The sequence below is a fragment of the Pelodiscus sinensis genome, chromosome 27 (genome assembly GCF_049634645.1).
Source record: "Pelodiscus sinensis isolate JC-2024 chromosome 27, ASM4963464v1, whole genome shotgun sequence".
NCBI classification, from domain to species: domain Eukaryota; kingdom Metazoa; phylum Chordata; order Testudines; family Trionychidae; genus Pelodiscus; species Pelodiscus sinensis.
This window is the reverse complement of record NC_134737.1, coordinates 15,290,028-15,302,037: the sequence shown is the minus strand read 5'-3', so window position 1 is coordinate 15,302,037 and position 12,010 is coordinate 15,290,028. Positions and strand designations below refer to the sequence as shown.

At 57.5% G+C, this 12,010-nt stretch overlaps 1 long non-coding RNA gene across 1 annotated transcript; it reads left to right on the top strand.

Moving 5' to 3' along the window:
- Positions 1-6,260: 6,260 nt before the first annotated feature.
- LOC142820898 (uncharacterized) lies at positions 6,261-11,448 on the top strand. The gene is made up of 3 exons (XR_012897877.1): positions 6,261-6,714; positions 7,895-7,966; positions 8,850-11,448. It is a non-coding gene; the product is annotated as an uncharacterized LOC142820898 (long non-coding RNA).
- The last annotated feature ends 562 nt before the right edge of the window (positions 11,449-12,010 follow it).

Sequence of the window (12,010 nt, the reverse complement as noted above, 5' to 3'; positions counted from 1 at the left end):
TCTGCCTTTGCGTTGCTCCTCGCACCGTGCCTCCCTTGCCGAAGTCAGCGCCTGCAGGATCGGGCCCTCCATTAACATTCTAATAAGGGCGGATTGTAAAAAGCATTCAGGCTCTCGGCCACTTGGGGTCGTTCATTTTAGGCTCCATTAATCTACAGTCGTTCCTCCCCTCCTGCCGCAATTATAGACCCATCTCATTGCCCTTAATGTCCCTGGTGGTGTGAGTATTTTCCTGTTGCCCCATCGTTTGCTACTGTCCTTAACTGGCCCCTAAAAGCCTCAGCTGACTGTGTTCTTGGCTGATTGACTCCCATCTGCAGGGGTGGTCAGTATGCTAGGCAGGGGGAGGCGTTGCCTTTCCAAACCACCAGCCTGGCCCCACCCACACTCCGCCCTCAGAACACCTTCTGTAGGTAGAGTGCCCGCCCTCCCCACGCTCCGGGGCCAGAAAAACTCACCATGCAGCCTCCTTCCTCCCCATGGTGCTGCAGGCAATGTTCCCTCTACTCTTTTCTATTCATGGGCAGATTTTTTCCATCCAGGTGTGGAATAATTTTTTATGTGAATTGAACGTGCGAACGTGCACCACCAATAGAAACACAGACCCTGGCTGTGGGTGCTAATCACCTGGGCAGCATCTGAATCTCTCCTGTGCAGTGCACAAGCACCCAGCTCACAGGGAACCTGGGCTGGGGGTTGGGAAGGCTGAGTCACTGGCTGCAGCGGTTTACACATCTGGGCTGCAGAGCCCCATGTCCGAAGAAGAGGAGGAAGACACAAGAGCTGCACCTGAGTGTGTGTCTTAGGAGCCTAGGCTAGGAGCCGTGATCCAGCGCTCCCCAGACCTGGGCGTCTCCGAAGCGCTGAGATGCAGCCATTGGATCTGCTCACAGGAGACTGGAGCCGTCCCGCCGACAGGGCGAGGTTGTGGAGCTTGGTCTCTCTTCTGCTGTGCACTGAAGAGCAAACAAAGGCCGCTTGTGAGGGACTCCAGACGCGGCGATGCAGCCAGAGGTCAAAGCTTCCCGAGGAATTCTGGGACGTGTGCCCGTTTCCAAACACGTTAATGGAGTCCCATGGCGCCGGGCCGCTGTTTAAAATACCAGAACGTCACACCCATCCAGGCTGGGCTGAAGTCACTGGGGGCATGTGCCCTTCTGGAGCTGGCCCGGGCAGCCACGCCTCCTGGGGCCTGGGCTGGCTAGAGGAATGACCGGCTTGGGGGGGCTCAGTGGAGGGGGAGGGGCTGCATAACAGGGGTTGCTGTGAGAGAGGGGGTCTGCACGGAGCCCCTAGGAGAGGAAGCCTTCTGGCAGCAGGGGATGAGTCTGTCATAGGCTCTCCCTTGTTTTCCCAGGCATGTAACCCGTTAGCTCTGCCCCTCACCCTCCCAACTCCCTGGCCCTATCGCTACAGACAGGCCCATCACCATGGCAGAGTTTGCCAGCTCAGCTCCACCCTTAGCCGGAGCTCTTGGCGCCAGCTGCCTGCCCGGGGCCCCTTCGCAAGGGAGGGGTTGGGACTGGCACCACATATGGGCAGCAGGGGTGACCCCAACCCAGCACCCAGCTACCAGAAGCCTCCCCTCTTCCCCCATCTAGTGCCTGCCTTGGGAACGGGCCTTTTCGCAGCCCGGGAACTGGCTAGTTTTCAAAGGGGTCAGATCAGGATGTGGCAGTTCTCAGCCAAGTCCCTGGGAGGTGCCTCGAGGGGGGCTGGTAGGTACCTGGAACTCTGGGTGCCTAGGGTGCCCCCACCCCAGCCTGCGTGGGGATCGGACGCAGAGAAAGTGGGTGGGGAAAGGCATCTCGGCCCATGTCCAGATCCTGCCTGGGAAGAGGGCATTAACGCCCAGCCTCCCCCCAGGCCAAGGCAGTCTGGGTGGACCCAGCTTCTCCTGGCGGGTTCTGGAGTGGGCCTAGGTGATCGGGTATTTGTGTGGGGATCCCAGGGTGGTGGGGCTGAGTCCTGCCCCCCACCTCCATGCTGGGAGCAGCCAACACAGGCTGGCTCAGAGCACGAGCCGGCTCTAGCGCTCAGGTGGCAGGATTCCCGAGAGAGGGGGTGGGTTGCAGAGGGGGCTAGGGCATTGGAGCTGGCAGCTGCATTAGGAAGGCAGGAGAATGGCCCATTGCAGGATGTTCTCCGCGCCCGGCAGTGATGGCCTCTGATCGCAGGGACAGAATGGCTGAGCCCAGGGCTCCATGCAGCACTGCTGGACCCCCGGGGAGTCCGGGGGTGTGGGGACAGCATGCCTGGCCTTCCGGAGAGGGGAGGCGCGTTCCCCCTCCGCCCTGCCCTGCCAGCTGCTCTGTGATGCGTGAGCCATGCCCGCTCAGCGCCGAGCTGGTGACTTTGCACAGCTTATTTACAGCCACTGGAAAATGCTCCTCTGTAATCGCCCCATCGCAGGTTTCCCCTAGAGACGGTGGGGTGGGCACACGGCGGGAAGGGGGGGGGGGTGGAATTCCCTGTGCTCGGAGGCTTTCTAAAAATAGCCCTTTTGCCAGCCACGGATTAGGGTGGCTTTGCAGAGCTCTTGCCTGGGAAAGGTCCATAAGCCCTGGGCTGGAATCCACTCCCTGGCATGACAGCTGCTCTGCCTCCCTGCTGGGCTTTTCGGGAGGCTCCCGCCGCAGCGTTGGGGGCAGGGGCAAGGGGAGGAGCGGAGGGGGGCCTGCCAGTGCAAACTGGCCTGGTAGCCCCCATCCCATGCACCAGCTCAGGGGTCATCAAAGCCACATTTCCAAACCCCACAGCCCTGGCGGGATTAAGCCAAAGCCCTGTGGAGGGTGGGAAAGGGGAGGTGCTGAGAAGCGGGCGGGTGGGGGGGGGGAAGAGAGGGGCAGCCATGCGTGAGAGGGAGAGAGAGAAATGAAGGCAGAGGGTGCAGGCTGATCCCCACCCACAACCCATGGCTGGCACAGACACCAAGGGGCAGCCTCTCTCAGTCTGAATTACCCTTTCCTTAGGGCACTAGGCTGAAGCCACTGTCACAGGCAATGTTCCCCCTAATTTTTTCCAGCCATGTGTGGAATAATTTGTATGTGCACCGAGGCATGTGCAAATGTGCACCACCAATAGAAATACAAACTGAGCTATGGGCGCTCTGCTAATAGCTGGGCGGCATCTGCATGTCTCCTGAGAGGCTGCACAAGTGTCCACTTACAGACAACGCTGGTCATGGGATGGAGCAGGGCCCGCTAAGTGCTGCCTTTCCTTCTGGGCTGGCAGCCTGCGCCTCTCACGGTGGCAGACTACCTGAGCCAGCCCTGCTGCTAGGAAAGGACTGCTGCTGTGCACAAGCACTCGTGCACACTCACACGAGTGTGTACACACACACAAGTGTGCCCCTTGTGCGCCACAGGCCAAGTGATGTGCTTGCAGTGGGACTGGACTTGTATAAGTGAGAGGAAGAATTTAAGGCCAGCACGTCCCACCGTCTCTCCATGCCTAGCGCTGAGAAGTGGAACCCAGGCCCCAAAGGGAAGCTCTCGGTAGAAAGACCTCGACCTGTTCAGGAGGGCGGGAACCATCTCCTCCGCCGGAGCTGTGGTGAGGCTGTCTGTCACCTACACACTGGGTCACAAACTGCGTCTGATGTAGTTGTGACAAAGGCAAATACCGTTCTGGGCTGTGTGAAGAGGCAGGGTGCAGGGCCTAGGACAATCCCCCTCGCCCCGGCCACATCGGCCTCTTCCTGCCCCTGAACTGCCCCCCTACCCCGTCCCTTCCCATAGCCCCACCCTGCCTCCTGTCCCTGTTCCGCCCCTTCCCCAAAGCCTCTGAGCCCTCCTCTCCCGAGCAACCCCGGAGCCGGCGAGGTGGGTGGAACTTGTGTGCCTCAGTCACTGGTGCGAATCCAGGTTACACGGGACTGAGCTCAGACTCGGGCCCACTCTGTAACCCTGCTAGAGCCTGGACACGAGGTGTCGGGCAAGGAGTGAAGGCCCCGAGAGGCAGGGACAAGCGGAGGCAGGAGGGTCACTAACCCCTGCCGGGTAACGCTTGTCCCCTTTGCTTACAGGCCCCTTCACCCTGGCTTCAGCCGGGTGGCTTGTTCTGTTTCCACAACAGCCCTGTATGATTAGCACATATGTCACTGGCCTAGAATCCTGCCCTGCCCAGAGCGGACTGAAGCATTTCCCGTGTCTGACACCGGAGGGCCTCAGGAATAGGAGCGCTGTAGGTATGGGACACGGAATGATGCTGGGAATGTGAGTGCCGTAGCTATCAGACACAGGATGGCCCCGCAACAGGAGCGCTATATGCATCAGACATGGGACAGCTTGAGAACAGGAGCATCGTAGGTATCAGACATGGGACGGCCCCGGAACAGGAGCGCTGTAGGTATGGGACACGGAATGATGCCGGGAATGTGAGTGCCGTAGCTATCAGACACAGGACGGCCCCGGAAGGGGAGAGCCATAGGCATTGGACATGGGATGGCTTGGGAACAGGAGCGCCGTAGGTATGGGACACCGAATGATCCCGGGAAAGCGCCATATGCATCAGACACAGGATGGCCTCGGAACAGGAGCGCCATATACATCGGACATGGGACGGCCCGGGAACAGGAGTGCCGTATGCATTGGACATGGGAAAGTCTTCCACAGACAGGGGAGAGCCAGAATATTTCGGATGGGTGGCCTGTGTGACGTGGCCTCCTGCCTCCGGATATGCCCGGACCCAACAGTGAGGAGCAGTGGTGGGAGGAAGCACATTGCCAGGACCCCTCCGAGCAGGATACTGCCTGTACCTCAGCGACTCCCTGGAGGCCAAGTTTGGGAGCGAGGAGGTGACTTGTCCTCCCTGTGGTCCCACGCCCGCCATGCCTTGCACCAACCTGGAAAGAGGATGTGCTGCCACTGGGCATGGCGCAGACACCGGGAACTGGGCGTCATGGTGCGTGTTGACCCCTTGGAACATGTCACCCCGCCACCAGAACCACGCTGGAGAGGATTCTGAAAGGTGCCAATACGTGGAGAGCCTCAAGGGGAAGCTGGCCAGGGCAAGGTGTTCAAATGGCCAACAAGTGGGATGCTGGCGATTCGTCCACCCGGCCTAGCTCAGCTGTGTCCCTCAAAGGCGCCGTCTGCCACAGGAGCGAGACAAGCGGTGCAGGAAGAGTGGCTTTGCCAACAAGACGCTGCCCCACATCCTGTGCAGCTGCAGGCCCATTCCAGGGCCTGGCGGCTCCACTACAAGACCATCCAGGACCGGCTGCTCCAAGCCATCCCGCCGGCTCTGGGAAGTGTCGCCGTTGACTGTCGCCCCGGGATGTCCGGGATGGACATCATTGTGACCAGCGAGGAGCAGAAGCTCATGGTAGACATCAGCAGCCTTCCACTGGGTCTGAGCTTGGAAGATTGAGACGTACACCCCACTGGCTGACATCCTCAGGGCCCAGGACTATGAGGTCCCTATTCACCCCCCCCCCCAACAAACCAGTGGTACAAGCGTGCAGTTTAGTTACTGCTACACCCGGTCATGAGGCAGCTGATGGTGTCCGATGTCATCCAGTGATCCAGAGATATGTGCACAAAGTACATCATGGCCTACCAACAGTGCCAGGATGGATGACTCAGACCACCAATGAGGGGTGTGGCCAGCGAAAACACCCGCCTCCTTTTCTAACACACCACATATGGTTCCCCGGGAGATTCACGAGACCACCAATGAGAGACACAGTCAAGGAAATCACCTGTTTCCTTCCCTGACGGACGCTGTATCTTTTCACAGAAGACCGACAGACCAAGGGACACGCTCCATGGAGGGACGTGTTCCACTCGTGTACCTATGCGCTCAACCGCCACAGACTCTGACTTTATACCCTTTACAGACGGCGTCCCCAAGGGCACTTATCCAGATGTTTCCAAAACCCACCCACCGGGACAATGCTGTTATGCGCACTGGGTATCTCGCTAGCCTTGTAAACCGATACGTGTGTTTCCTCGTAACCCAAGCTTGACCCTGGCTGCGTGGTGCCTTCTTTTTTAACCCGTACCTTGCAAACGTTATCTGAAACATTTGCGTTAATAACATCTGTTGTATTGGCATGGTGGTAGGAGAGAGCCGAGCCAAGCCCCTGCCAGGGTCAGAGCCCAGGTGACACGGAGCTGCTCCTGAAGCCCATTTCATGCCTGGCTCTAATCTCCTGGGCACAGTCCCAGGAAGAGGATGAGGGCATGAGCTGAGACCCTGGGCAGAGCTGGCAGCTGCTGAGAGATGCTGCTTGCCAGGTAATCAACTCAACACCTGGAGCTACTGGCAGCTGGGACCTGCCCTCAGCACCACAGGGCTGGAACCCTTGTAAACTGATGCTGTTGCTTTAAATGCCCCATGGCAAGTGGGTGAGTGACCAGCCTGGTAGATCTGAGCTGGTGCCTGACTCATCGAGGCAGTTTGGGCTTGTGATGGGGTGTGCACACCTTGCACTGAGACAGGAGGGGTTAAAACCCTGTGGGAAAGGGAAGTCCCGCCCCTACACCCAGACTGGGCATGCTCCAAATGCTGGGGCAATATAAAAGGGAGTAGCTCAGCTCAGTTGGGCTGGACCCCAGGGAGAAAGGCTTCCTGAAGGAGTGCGAGAGCCACTCCAGCCAGACAGCCAGAGTCCAGGAAGGCCACCCCGAGCTGCCAGCGCCGGGAGAGGCTGTTGCACGGGAACTGGAGGACCCGGAGACCACGCGGAACGTCCCTGCGCCAGCTGTGGTAGGAAGTGACCCATGGAGGGTGCAGGAGGGGTATCTCCCGCTCAGGGGAGCTTGGCATGCCGTGGTTGGATTCCCAGCTGAGTGCGTGGTGGAGGACTATGCCACCCACAGGGCCCTGGGTCAGGGCCTGGTGGAGCAGGGTGGGCCTGGACTCCCCTATGGGGCTGTTGCCCCAAACCCTCAGACTTAAGCTATTAGGCTGCACTGCTCTGAACCAAGGACCATCCACAGACTCTACCCATTGGGCTGTGTTGCTGTCGACTAAGGGCCATCTTTACAGAACAATAGAGGTTGCCAACGACCTGGCAGCGGACTGGGTGGCGTCCACACCCCTGGGTACCTGCACCCCAAGGGACATGCGCCGTGACAGGGCTCTTAGGTGTTCTCCACCTGCCACCTCCCCTGCGCAGCCCGATAGACCCACCATGGTGGGGAGGAGGCAGGGCCCAGGACCCTCTGTGCAGGGTCGTGGCAGCCACTCTGGAGGCAAAGGGTCACTCCGCAGGCCAGGCCGTGTGATCGGCTGTGAGACGGACAGGGTGCTCCCGTGCCTTCCCTGGGACGGTCCTGGTGATCAGTCAGCTAGTCCTGTCCATGTGCTGGAGCCTGCCCCTAGGGTCCCTGGCCAGCCTCCAGAAGATCCTGGGGATTTTCTGGCCAGCAGCATTCCGGGTTTCCCGCTGCGCGTGTCCTGAGTCTCCCCCAGGGCCTGTATTCGCAGTCCGGTCCGCCTGTTCATTCCGCCATCAGGCCCCGCAGAGACTCCTTTATGGTGCTGGCGGTTCAGCATGGAGAGTGCGCCGGTGCAACCAGCGGCTCTTTTCTCTCCAACCACCAGGTCTTCCCTGGGACCTCTCTGAGCCACTCTGCCAGGACCGCTAGAGGGCTTCTTCCTTCACCTGCCCACTGCCCTGGTCCCTCTCACGTCCACAGAGCGCAGCAAGAGCTGAAGTCCAGAGATGCAAACAGTTCCATGCATGTTGGGGTTACCTCCCAGCCAGCATGAATCCCCTTTTTTCCTTTTCCTCTTGGCTACCCCCTTGCTTTTTCCCCACTCCCTCCCTGTGTCCGTAACACGTACAGCACTGCTTCCAGGAGTACCTTACCAACCGTTCTGCTGAAATGTAACCAACCCATCCTAACACGATTATCCCATCCACCTTTATGTGAATCTGCAGGGGGACAGGCAGGAAGCCTTCCAGCCCCATGGAACATGGCCAATGAGGTTTTGGAGATAGAAGCAAAGCCAGGTGTGTATCCCGGGGCTGGAGCTCTTGAAATCTCAGAATGCTGGAGCCTTCCAAGGGGAAAGCTCGGGGGCACAGACCGATGGTAACATGCTGGAATGAACAACATACAAACATATTTGAAATGTTTCCTTGTGAACCCTTTCTGTCTTTATCCCCCACACTCGGTATCACACAACCCTATGTCCTGCTGTTAAATACACTTCTTTTACTTTTACTGTAAGCCAGCTCAGGCTGTGTTTGAAATCAGCATGACTGCCAAACCCCAATTTACAGAGGCTACGTCTACACTGCACAGCGATTTCGAAATAGGCTATTCTGGAGTAGTTATTCTGAAATAGCTAATTTCAAAATAACGCATTTACACTGCAGGGAAGCCTCAAAATTAGCATGAAGCAGGGGGAGGGATAGCTCAGTGGTTTGAGCATTGGCCTGCTAAACCCAGGGTTGTGAGTTCAATTCTTGTGGAGGCCATTTACGGATTTGGGGCAAAAATTCATCAGGGATGGTACTGGGTCCTGCTGTAAAGGCAGGGGACTGGACTCAATGACCTTTCAAGGTCCCTTCCAGTTCTAGGAGATAGGCAATCTCCATACATACATACATTTATTCCCTAATGTAGATGTGCTATCTCGATTTAGAGCCCCAGGTGGAATAACTTAGAATGGCCCCAGAGAGGGGCAATTTCAAAATAGCAGCAGTGGAGCATCTACACAGGCCTTATTGCAAAACAGCTGAGGTTTACAGAAGTGGAAATAAGCCATCTGTTATTTCAAAAGGATGGAATGGCTGTGTAGACGCTCACAATATGATCTCGAAATAATGGTACAGTGTAGATGCACCCATAATGTGCTGTGCTGCACTGCAGGGTATTGTCTCTTTACAGGAACACCAAACCGAATTACTCCTGGAAGAGCTGCAGGAGGAGACTGGACACTGCAGGGAGATGTCTCTGGGGAACTCAGGAGCTGGGGTCACTGTCTGTTCCCTACCAGGCAAGGCTTGGACTGACAGAGCCCTGAAGAGTTTGCTGCCCGGGCAGAGCCGAAGGGGTTTCAGGAGTTAGAGATAACGTGAGTGAGAGACTATCCCTTATTGGCCCGACTTCTGCTGATGAGAGACAGGCTTGTAGCTACAGAGCTCTGCTTCCAGGCAGGCAGTTGGCACACGCTGAGCAGTAGCAGATCTGCCATGTGCTGAGGCCAAGTCCGAGCTGGGAATCCAGCAGACTGGCACATTAGCTTTGGGGAAATTCTGGTCTGGGAGGACGTTGGGGTGACCCTGCTAGGGGTCACCAAGGCTGGTGGGAGCCAGGAGTGTAGGCTGGCTGCTGGTGTCAGGGCTTCAACTCTGGCAGGGTGGCACTGATGGCACCCACAGTTGCAGGGCAGGGGTGATGCAGGGGTGATGCATCCCCTTGCTGGTCTGGGTTGAACCCCAAAATGTCACACCCCACAAGCCTCCCCAGTTGCACCCCCCCGCACACACTATCTGAATCGTCTGAGTGCCATCTAGCCGGTCTGTCTCTGAACTGCTCCCAGAGTGCACCCATGCATACCATCCATGTCCTGTCCTTGTGTCTCACCCCGACGCCAAGAGACCTGAAGAGGGTGGATGCTCTGGTGCAGTGTTTCTCAATCTTTTTTTTATAAAGTACTCCTTTTTCAAAAAAAAAAAAAAAAAAAAAGTACTTAGTTTTCAGAACACACATTTTTTTCTACCATTGCAACACATTTGTTTGAACAACTTAATCGTAGCTGGACAGGCGATTATTATTTTTGTACTTTTTACACCCAAAAATGTCAAGTGCTGTAAAACTTAAAACAAAAATCCAGTTTCCTCCACATTTCAGTGGTGCTGACGTACCCCGCAGACTTCTCTCCAGTCCCCCTAAGGGTACCCGTACCACTGGTTGAGAAACACTGCTGGGGGGTCAGTCTATGCCAGGGTTACTCAACTTTGGAAGCCCCGAGGGACACAGTGACATTCACAGCATATGCCAAGGGTTGCAACTTAAGCGTGGTTGCATATTTATGCAAATATATATATGCAAATAGCTTCTTTCACACTGAGGGGCACGAATACAAGATTAAGGCAAGACGACACGACACGCAGGCCCCGTTTGTCAGTTCTGCGGATCCTACCGAAATGCCACCCGCATGCCAGCACTTTTAATGAGCAGTGACAGTCCAGGAATTTAACGACTAACACGCATCTCAACAGACCATTCTATTGATTCCTTGTTTGTTTTGACTCCCACCCATGGGCCGTGAGTGGAGCCCCACGTAAACCCAAACTGCTCTGCAGGCCACACGCTGCATGTGGCCCTTGGGCTGTGTGTTGAGTAACCCTGGTCTATGCTCCGCCCTAGTTCCACAGCCCGCTGGGCGTATTAGCTGGAGCCGTCAGCGGGGGCGGGGGTCTGCCGTGGCTCCTAGAATGGTGGGAGGGAGGCCACGGTGCACACCTATGCAGAGTGTGCTGGGCTGCTGTCCTGCTTCTGCCTGCTCCAGCACCTCTTGCTGACCATAGAACTGGAAGAGACCTCAGGAGGTCAAGTCCAGCCCCCCTGCTCTAGCCAGGCACAACCTGGCTGCTCTTCTTCCCGCCCCACCTCATCCACACCTGCCCCATCCGTGGCCCCACAGAGTCTCCAGAGCACCTGGTCAGCCTCCTCCTGGTGCTGGCCAAGACGATGAACCCTCCCTGCAGGAGAGAGCTGGATGGGGGCTCTCCGGGCCTGGTTCTTTCCCCAGTTGTCTCCATGTGCAGTTCTTTTGAGTAGCATCCACTGACTCCTGAGACGCCCGGGAGAGGGGAGGGCACTAGTGGGAGTCTCTGCTCCGGGCCCAGATTTTTAACCTTTGCCCCTGACTCTCTATCCTGGTTCTTCATTTGTGTCCTGGGTTCCTTGCTCTCTGCTGAGGGGCAGAGCATTAGTTCGGGGCAGTGCGATAAGCACACTGTGGGGTGGGGGAGAGATTGTCCCATTGGAGCTGTCCCGGGGACTGGGAATGGCCGTGCGGGTTCAGCTGCCCGGCCAGGGGAGGTGTAGGGCTCCACATTGCCTCCTCGCCCAGGCCTCCCTCCCCTCCCCATCCCTACCTCTCTGGAATCCCTGAGGGCAGACCCTGGATCCGGTGGGACTCAGCATGTGGCTTGGTGTGACGTAGTGGGGGTACTTGCTGGGCTGTGGTGATCTCTGCTGTCTGGAGCAAGACCCATCAGGGAAAACCTCACTATGCAAAGGTACCATACCAGTTGAACCAGCCAACCCCCCATGGGGAGAAACAAAGGGAGGTGGATGCTGCCCTGGCTGGGGGCAGGGCTGGGAGAGGTAGAGTTAGTTCCTGTCTGGAAAGCAGGGGAGGGGGCCTGGGACTCCCCCATCTCAAGGGGAGCACTGAGGCCTCTTAGCCCCAGTTCCTGTAACCAGATTACATCTGTGCTGTGCTGTATCCTGGAGGAACAATAAACCACCCTCAATTCCACTGGCTGGTGGAGTCTGTTTGTGCCATTTCAGGGTGCAGGAGACGGGGGACCCCCAACGCGCCGTCACACTTGGGTCTGGTGGGACTGATCCAGTGGGTTCACGTGAGGCTGGTGTCTGGGGGCACCCACCCTGGATTCATTGTGGCTGTGACCTCCGCCTCCAGGAGGGGGCACCGACCCCTTCCCTTCATCACTGCTTCCTCCCTCCCTCACTCACCATCCTCATCCTCTCCAGCCTCCTTGCTGACCCCCATGTCCTCCCCTCTGCTACCCCATGATCTGCCTCTGACACAGGCTACACCCATTGCTCTTCCCCAGCATCAGATGCTCAGCAGCTCTTGTGCAAGCAGGAGCAACCAAAGAACAACTGGAAAGGGGGTCTGGGTTCAGGGGGGCGTGCCTTTTACTGGCTGGGGCTAGGGAACGCTGCCAGCACCCCAACGTTGCTGTTGAACAGGAACTGGGAGGGGGGGGGAGAGAAGAGGTGTCCATCAAAGATCTGAAACGGGCACAGGAGCAGAGAGACAGGCCAGGAGCTGCAGAGCAGCGTCCCGA